The sequence below is a fragment of the Lepidochelys kempii genome, chromosome 3, assembly GCF_965140285.1.
Source record: "Lepidochelys kempii isolate rLepKem1 chromosome 3, rLepKem1.hap1, whole genome shotgun sequence".
Taxonomy (NCBI): domain Eukaryota; kingdom Metazoa; phylum Chordata; order Testudines; family Cheloniidae; genus Lepidochelys; species Lepidochelys kempii.
Window position 1 is genome coordinate 134,992,080 of NC_136382.1, and position 10,171 is coordinate 135,002,250.

The following is a 10,171-nucleotide window of genomic DNA, read 5'->3' on the forward strand; positions in this document are numbered from 1 at the left end:
CCTCTTGATTCGAGTGTCCATGACACACACTAACATTGTGGAAACAAGCCCTAAAGACAAGCCCTAAAACAAGCAGAGTCAGAGCAACAAATCCAAACATCCTGAGCTTTGGAATGTTCCGATTCCGATGTAACATGGGATCCAAATGTTGTCATTCGGATGCCTCTCTGAAAGTAACCTTGCTTGTCACTTGTCCATGGTTGACAAGTAGAGTGAAGGGGAGGAGTGGGTAATTGGAGCCAAAATTTAGGGCTCCCTGTCAACAGACTCCTCCCCTTCATTCTCTATTCAGCACTAGTTCAGGGGCACCTTATGGTGCTGATCACCAGTGTCAACAATGTGTCAGTTTTCTAAAGCAGACAGTGCTTTAATGAGGGATTTTAAATCACTGCATAATGGAGTTTTATGTAAAATGTTACAAATTTGAGATGATTCTGAGCCAAGAGGTAAACAAAATTGCCTAGTTAGGATTGAAACGGCATATCACATCACACTCTGATATCTGAGGTACAGATGACCTTTTCTATGGCACATGACAATGCATTAAGGAATCTTCTGTATTCTGAAACTTCGTGTTCTTCATAGTTTTTTCAAAAATAATTGACAGCTAATTCCCTTGGGATCTGTATCATTACAACATACTGATTTGTATATATTTACTGCTTCCAGGTTTTACCTTACTGGCTTTTGTCGATACCTATGCTGACAAGTTCAATCAGAAGACCCATCTGAAAAAGTAAAGATCCTTCAAAAAAATTGGTTTGGAATGCCAGCTGTATTTTAAACTTATGGGGGAAGTCAGGCTTGCCTTGTGACTGTAACTAAATGTGGTGCTCGTGAAACCTAGAGACTGAAGTATCTTCTTTATGCAGAGAACAGGCAGAGCATGAACAGTAGCAATATGAGCTACCACACCATGTGCCTTATACCTGTCAGTGTGAGTGGGAAGTGCAGTCTTTTGGGCAGATCTCAGCTGATGGAAGTTGTCATGACTTTTTTGACATCTCTCATGACTTCAGTGGAGCTATGGCAATTTACACCATCTGAGCCCCTCCCGGTCCATTCAAAGCTTGGGAGGAATGGAAAAGCAATCCTGGCCATTACTTTCTATGGCTGGTAAAATAATGGAACCAATGTGAGAGGTAACAGGGAATGTTCCTGTTAAGAGGGGTAACAGCAGTGTGAATGATCAACAGCCTGGACTTAATAAAGAACAAATTATTTCAGAGAAATATTTTTTTTAACCAAATTATAAAATGTGCCCTTGATTCTGCAGTGGCATCTGCTAGTATGAACCCCTGTGCCCATATGGAGTCCCACTGACATCCGTTGGACTCCACACTGTCACAGGGGGCTGTGTGAGCAGATCCTGATGTAGGATTGGCGTCTGAGTGGGAAAGAGAGAAAAAGAGCAGGTCCGGTATGTCTGGTTTTCAGTAAAGCAGTTGACAAAGTCTTGTGAAACCTTTCTTGAAATTAATTCAACTTGGCTTGGATTTGAGTATTTGCACATGGACTGAAAGCTGGACTGAGTACTGTAAACAAAGCAAAACAAAATGAGAAACAGCAACGTATCACACTGTGAGGGGCTGGCCAGTGGAGCAAGCAAAGGATCAGTGCTAGGCCAAGTTTTATTTCACATTTTTATTAACATCTAGAGGAAGAGGGTAAGCAGCACACTAGAGGCCCAGTCCTGCTGCCACTGCTCTGGGAGTAGATTTCCCACTGACTTCAATAGGAGATCCATGTGCATAACAGCAGCAGCACAAGGCCCTAAACTTGCAGATAATACTAAACTGGGAGGATATGCAAGCACCACAGAGGAGAGGATACAAATAGTGTAAAGGGGCTAGGAGGGAGTCAAAATCTGGCTACAAAATTATACCCATCCAGGAAAATGAAAGCTTTGGGAGGGAGTGGGATGGAAGATAGAGCAACTTGTAAAGCAGCAATGCCGAGAAAGACTTGAGGATGAGTAGACAGCAAATTGGATATGGGCTTTTAACGCAGTATATTGGCAAAACAACCTGACATGCTTGATTCTCCAGCATCTTCCAGCCACATTAGCGATGGATGGCACTCTGGTGGTGCAAAGCAGACATAGTCCTGTTTTAAATGGGCCTAGAATTATTTTCCCGTATAGAATCTCAGTCCTGCAAGTACAGTATAGCAGTTCCTATGACAAAGCCCTGCCATAGCTCCCTATGAAGGGGGCATGGCCAGGGAAAAGGAGATGTGGCCAAGGCATTGTTCCACCTTACCAGTCCTTGACTGCTGTTCTTAGTCAGGGTAAGATAGAACAATCTTCAGGCCCTTTTATCTTGTGCCAGGCACTGAGCTAGCACCCATTGGCCACAGGGTCAGGGAACTGCAAAGTTGACATAAAGCCATCTTTGCATCTCTCCAGGCCTGCACTAAGCAGAGCTCAGCCAGCCCAGAAAATTGAGGATAATGTATTTTGGGGCTGTGAGACTAAACACATCCTATTCTCTCTCTCACACACACACACACACACACATCAAGGAACTGATAGTGTCTCTCAGCATAGCACTGGTTAGCCCACATCTGGAATTCTGCCTTCTATAAAAGACAGATTGAGAGAATAGCAACAAAAATGATGAAAGGACCAGAAGATGAAGATTAACCTATGAAGAAAGGTTACAAGAGCTAAATCTGTGTAGTTTAGCTAAAGGATGATGGCCAAAGGACATACAAGTCTACAAGCAACGGATGTGTGTAACGAGCAAGCAGAGAGAGGAATTGCTGAAGCTGAGTAAGTATCTGGAAATATTTGTTTCCCAACAGCGGGTTAGATTAGAGGATGGCACAGTCTCTTAAGGGAAGCCCCATCATATGGGTGATTGGAAACTAGACTGGACAAAGTACTGGATGATATCCTAGAGGGAATAACTCTTCATCAAAAAGGATAGGGGAATGAACAAGATGAATTCATAGGTCCTTCCCATCTCCGTGAATCTATTTAATGCACTCACTTTTCTCTGTGCTTGAAAATAGACACATTTTAATCAAAAAGGGGCTGATTATGGTGATGTGAAAGCTCTGGGGCCTCATCTGGCAGAGTTCTCTTTGAGATTCCCAGAAGCAGAAGAAGAGAGCAGCCATTGTACCTTCTCTCTATGGAGTGTGGCATGCATATCCCCTGAGCAGGGCCCATGGTTCCCCTCTTCAGCCATGTTGAAGCTAGCACCTATCTTTGTGCTAATCTCTACACGCTCCGTACTCAGTGTATTGGTGGTCAGCTCCTGCAGATGCATGAAAAGAGAGGTGCTATGGGCTAGCGGCTTGAGCACTTAGCTGAGACTCAGGAGACCTGGGTTCTATTCCCTGCTGTACCACTGATCTGGCAAGAAACCTGAGGCAAGTTACTTTACCCCTATGAGTCTCACTTTCCCCATCTGTAAAATAGGGATACAGACCTCCTTTGTAAAGATCTTTGAGATTTAGGAATTAAGAGCAAGGTATTATTCATATTACTTGCCTCTTTTCCCCTTGGGCACCTGTGCAGGGCTAGGCACAATACAGCCCCAAATCTCGGAAAATATACAATTTACTCCAGGAGAAAAACTGGGGATTACATGGCAATCAATGAAACTAAGGAAACAATAAGGTAAACTTAATTGATATGAGCTGTATGGGGGGGAAGGCATCTTTCTATCAATGAGATCATTAATCCATTTATTATTATGATTTAGCTCTCACGTAGCACTTTTCACATATGGATCACCAGGTACATTACCAAGGTGGATGTGTTCTGATTTTAGAGGGGGAAATAGAGACAGATAGGTTAAGGTCATACCCTGATCCAACGACCTTGTTCCTAATGCTGTGTTCTGACCACTAGATCACATTGCCTCTCTACAGTTATATTCCAGGGGACACAGGAATGCATCTCCCCCAACACACACACTGCTTCACCAACCTCCACAAACTATGCATTGAAGGTCCCTGCATTTAAGGAAATTGCAGGAGTCAGCATATCTGGATTGCAATGGATGAGCCTCATCCTAGAAAAGCCACCTTCATGATCATGGTATCTCCCCTGCCAGCTAATTACATAATTATGTAGTTGTTATTAATTATTTAAGGATCTTAATTCTTTGAAAAGGTGCCTTCAATTATTAATGGGCAGGGTCTGGCTGGAATGACTGCCTCCAGACAGCCTCACTGGTACAGTATACACATCAGTCATTCTGAAAAAAGCCACTGAATTTTCAGGCCATTGTTTAGTTAACCATTAACAATTCATAAAATTCCAGCTCCCTGCACAATAAGCAGCATTCTCTGAATGGTACTAGAAAATCCTATTTCTAGTCTGTTATGAAACAGAAGGTTTGATGTGCTGCCAGTTTTTATGTGGAACTTTGGAAACAGAACACTTCCTGCACTGTGAGTCTTAGACTGAGTGGCTGTTACATAAAGCTTTCCTACCAACTCAAGTTTATCATCATATACATTTTGTGTGCATGTGTGTATGAGAGAGAGATTCTACCAACTCAAGTGTATCATCACATACGTGTGTGTGTGTGAGTGAGAGAGAGAGACAGACAGTGGAAAAATCGAATCACCAAATGCAAAATAATAAAAAAAATTCAATTTTTTTTTGGATCATTCGGCTCTTCCTGTTTGTCCAGTGCTGACAAATATTCAGTGATTTCTGTCAACTCAGAAAGTGAAGGCAAACAGGAAAAATCAAAAATGCTAAGTTGTATAAGTACTGTATATAGGGGAGATATACATAGCTGCAGAAAGCTATGTATATAGAGATGGATAGATTTTATTTATTTATTTATTTATTGCCACTGACTGAGCTTTCATTTAAAGCACAGAAATCCCCTTTGGGCCTCTCACACTGTCTCTTGTGTTGCAGTGATAAAAAGGAAGTAAACATCACATCATCAGATATGTGCCAAGTGAAACAAACATGGGATGGCAAAACAGCACATTTGAAGAAGAGGGATACAAACCTTATATTCAAGATATTGGATCCAAACATATATAGGTCATTATCCAGTTGTTTTGCTGTGGGAGGAGATGCAGAACTCCAGTGGTTTATTGATATAATTCCTTGAAGGTGAAGGAGCCATAAAGTGATCTCAATACTGAGGCGTGAAGCAGCATCATGTAATATAGTTAAACAATAATGCAAACCATAGAAGAATCGATGGAAGAGGAGGGAAATGAATTCACCTAGAAAAGACTGAATATTTAAGTCCAACACAGAAAGATGTTTGGAGTTTGTGGGGGAAGGTGGAGAATCCCCTGGTTTCCTCTGCACTGATCTCCCATGCCCTGCAGTGTATAAAAGCCTCCTAAATAAAACGACTCTATTAACAGACTACTGTAGGACTAGAGTAAAGATGCACTCCAAGCTCTGGATCCAAACCTCAGTTGAGATATTCAGATCTGCTGTTCCAGTTCAGATCCATCTTTAGATTCTGAAATATGGCATTGACTCCTAAATACCATAATACAAGAAAGGGAATCAGCCAGGCAGGATTGTTTAAACTGTCAGACAACTCATAATTTGACAGTGATCCCTTTTTAAAGTGGGGGAAAGTGCAGGCTTTGAGTGATTCAGGTTGATCACCTTTTAATCTGCATTTTAGGTTTGAGTTTTCATTATTACAGAAGTAATTCCAAGAAAAAAAAACTAAAAAAAAAAAACTATCTTATTTACATATAAAATAATTAAGTCCTGTCTGACTTTTCTGCACTCAGGAGCCAGCCACATGTTCGGCTGCAGGGTATTGTAAGGGACAGGAAAATCTGGGAAAATGCTTGCACCAAATTGTTTTGGCTTTCCTATGTATTTGCGGTGTATTTAAGCTGCATATAAAATCAAAAGAAGATTGAGTAAGCCGGGAGGCTATATAGTGCATAGAAGTGTGGGCCTGATTCACAGCCCACAGAAGTCAATGTGCAATGATTGCAACGGACTTTGAACCAGGCCCCCTATGCATGGTAACCAAGATAGAATAAATTGCAGCAATGGACATAGTGCTGTAGTTTAAAATGAAGCTAGAGCAACATTTTTAAGATAGGGTTTTTTCTTGCTGCAGGCAGATAATGGAACTAGCCTCCAGACGTGTAAACTCTCAGCAGCCAGCATGATCATCATGAGCCAATTTCTATTGAAATTAGATCAATACTATTTTTTTCCCTTCCCCTCACTGGCTCCTAAGTGATTCATGAATCTGAAAACTAGTTCATGAATCTGAGAGGAAGGGGGAGAGGAGGAGGCGGAATATCTGCAGTCAGCAAACCTTGACTCTGTTTCATGAATCCAGGGATTAGTTACATAATGTTCTGCTGCCTGCTAGTTGAAACCAGTATTTAGGTTGCCGTTTAAAACTTTTACTTATTCAATTCCCCCCACTCCCCCTCGAAGAACTGGGTAGAGCCACGTTCTTTTACACACACACACACACACACGGCAAAAATCAGAGCCATGTTATATAGCAACTATTTGAGTGTATGTGTATGTGACACACATCTTAGCTACACTTTGTGTGTGTGTATAGAGAGAGACAGACAAGAATCAGTGCTGCACCAGATAGCGCTCCTGGGTGTGTCAGAAATCAGAGCTACGTTATGTAGGAATTCTCTGAATGTGTGTGTGTTTGTGACAAGGTGGAGAGCCACGCTGGGTAATGTGTGTATATGTAAAGACAGACAAGAATCAGCACCACATTACCTAGCACTCATATGTGTACTTGTATGTGACAAGAATAGTTTAACCGGTTATGGGCCCTTTAAATCTGTACTGGAGCCAAGTCTCTCTCTCTGTGGAGTTTCATAAGGAAGCACATGATGAGAGCAGTTGGAAACCACATCTCTGTGAGTGCTGATTACAGCCGACTGAGGAAAATGAGATTTTTATCTTGCAGGAATTCAATTATCAAAAAAATAAAATACAGCCTCTCTGCCTTTATTCGGCTAAACTCACTGCACCGTGGTGTTTTTAATTTAACGAAAAGTGGTGCAAGAATTATTTAAAACATTGTGTTTTTTGTAAAGGAGAGAAGAAGAAGAAGAAGAAGAAGAAGAAAAAAGCCAAAGTCACCCTGCTGGCAAATGAATGCAGCAGGGATGATGTCATTGGAACAGTTGGAGGAGAAAAGAGAAAAACAAGTCTGTGTGTGCTAATCCTGTTTGCTGCCCTAAAGGGAATGGAAGGCAGCCAAGACAAGGAGTTCTGGGAAACCATATAAGGGTGCCAAACAAGCTCTGCCGCCAACATTAGGAACTGACATCTTTGTTCTTTGTAACTTGGAAGGCTGCCAAAGGCCTCATTTCAGCTCTGCGGCATGATTACACTGGACATCTGCCAGCTGAGCTCTGAGCTCCTTTTCTTCTCTTGAAGCTTTTTGCCAAACATGCAGCAGTTGCCATGGCAGTGGAAAGTAAAGTTTATATATATATATATATATATATATATATATATATATATATATATATATATAAAAATATAAAAAACAACAACAAAGCAGAAGCACGCCTTTATCCAGCTGTGCCACATGTGCAGATATAAAAAGCAAGCTAACCTATTAATCAAGGGTTTTTCACCAAGACAGAGTGATAGCCATGAAAGCAGAAAGGTGACATGAGGATAAAACAATAAGCACACACACAAAATGGCCTGGCTGTACAGAGATGAGTCTATAGGATGTTTTCCTCCTCTATGTCTATCTGAAGTCATAGGACGCCAAATTCAAAATAGAAAATCCTGGGATTGTCGCTGGTTTTGAAAAGGCTTTAAGATGTGAAAGAGGTTTATTTATAAACTCTGCTCCAGGACAGAAAACTAAACAACTGAAATTCAGTCGGCTTGCTAGGAGGAAGGGCTCTGTGTCAGCAAAGGTGCAGGCCAAACTATAATATTTCAAATTTTGCTCTGTACAATTAACAAACAATTATCCAGGATTCTTGTGTTTATAACAAGGGTTTTATTTAAATAGGCAAGCATTGCCTGATGGTCAGATTTCTGCAAACAACAGAAGAGGTGTGGTCCAAGCTTGCTTTCTTTTTCCACCCAGAGAGGCGTACAGTAGTTTCAGTTTACAAAGAGGCTGTATATAAAAAGTTCACTGCCTGGTGATTTAGATTTCACTCTACTATTTTTAATCAGCTTCATTTTTCACCCTGTTAGAAAGCGGAATATCTACTGGGAGGTGGCAAGTAAGCAGCTATCAAAGCCAGCAGCAGATATAGCTGGCATGTTTCTGAGGTCAAGGTTGGAGAGAAGCAGGGATAGGATTTCCAGCTCCTGTCCCCTCTCTCCCTTCATCTGACGCCTCATCTCTCCCAAGAGCTCAGTGCTATCCTCAGAGCATCCTCCTCTGAAACTCACTGTCCTGCCTGCCCTGAGAATTAGAATTATTTACACTACCATAAGTGTAAGCAACTCACTACTGAGTCTGTAACAGGCAAAGGCCCCTCAGGAACAAAGGAATTACCATAGCAAATCAAACCAGTGGATCCAGTATCCTGTCCGAGGGCCAGGACCAGATAATGCCAAGGAAGGTGCAAAACACCCAGAACAGTGAAGTGAACAAATTAGATAAATAATTTTTCAACCAGTGGAGGCCTCATCCATAACACAACTAGATCAGAGCTGGTTCTAAATAGAGGACAGAAAATTAATTACCTGAAAAACAAGTGAAGGGATGAAAGCTGTTAAGGCACCAGGCTAAGAATCAGGAGCTCTAAATTCTATCCCTGGCTATGCTGCAGATTTCATATGTGTCTGTAAGTCATTTAACCTCTTTGTGCTTCAGTTTCCCTAGCTGCTCACACCCAGGGTCTCAAGTGGGTTTATACAACCTGTGTTCCTGCAGCTTCATTGCTATTTTTATTCAAGCTAGCTAGCTCAAAGCTAGTTCAGGTATGTCTAAACATGCTGCAGTCCCACCTCTGACTGCAGTGTAGACATGTCCTCAGGCCTGTGCTCTAACTGCTAGACCCCCATTGAATTCAATGAAATTTACTTGCTTGAATTCACGAGCAGAACGTAGACCAATGATAGCTGTCTGTGGATAACAAACAGATGATAATCTAAGAAAAACTGATGTGTTTCTATAAATTATAGCAGACAAACAGCTTTGTTTTAGTTTAAGGAGACAGGTTGTTTTCTTTTTTTTCAGGTAATCTTAGTAAATCTTAGTAAATTACTGTATCGGTTTGGCATATTTGCCAGGGATAAACATTTTGACCATCATCAAGGGTGGTTTCCTCACAACTGTTGTGACTGTGACTCCATCTTGCTTCTGCTGAAGTCAAAGGCAAAAGAACAATATCATGAACACTATGGTGTTCTATGGTGCTTCTCAGCCACGCAGCTCAGTGTAAGAGAACAGAAATCATTATCCACACTGATTATATATTACACAGAAAGGGAAACAAAGACAGAAGGGTTAAACAACTTGCCCAAGGGAACAGAACCCAGGGCCTGACTCTCAGTCCCATCCTGCCTTGACTTCATTGGGAACAGGTGGGGAGGGATAGCTCAGTGGTTTGAACATTGCCCTGCTAAACCCAGGGTTGTGAGTTCAATCCTTGAGGGGGCCATTTAGGGAATCTGGGGCAAATATTGGGGATTAGGCCTGCTTTGAGCAGGGGGTTAGACTAGATAATCTCCTGAGGTCCCTTCCAACCCTGATACTCTATGATGATCATGTTGATTCTCACTGAAAATAGATCCAATACACACCCTCTATGGCAGATGCTGTAAAACCAAACCCACGCAGGGGGGAAGTCTGCATATGTCATCCTTTCACTCATCCAAGGTAAATCATCAAAATGAGACATCATATTCCTCCTTCCAGTTCCTGGTTAGCACTGAGAGAATTGGATCGAAGGATTGTTTTAAATGTTTATCTATCAAAAGTATGAGACTAAGGTGATCTTCATTCCCAGAGGTGAGAAACTGCTGGTACCTGAAGTGACCTTACTTTGCACTATATAGACAGCTGCTTTAAAAAGACACATGCATTTCAGAATCTCACTCAATTGAAGTGAAAGTGACATTTGCAAGTGAGTTGCCTTGCCTGTACAAGCTTTCCTGTTGTCCCTAAGATCCCGGAGCTGATTATTTTACCCCCCATTACCAAACCCAATTTAATTCCTTTACCCACCTGCACGGCAGAACTAA

The 10,171-nt window shown here is 41.6% G+C and overlaps 1 pseudogene; it reads right to left on the minus strand.

Moving 5' to 3' along the window:
* Nucleotides 1-3,890: 3,890 nt before the first annotated feature.
* On the minus strand, nucleotides 3,891-4,075 carry LOC140909848 (U1 spliceosomal RNA; annotated as a pseudogene).
* Nucleotides 4,076-10,171: the final 6,096 nt, after the last annotated feature.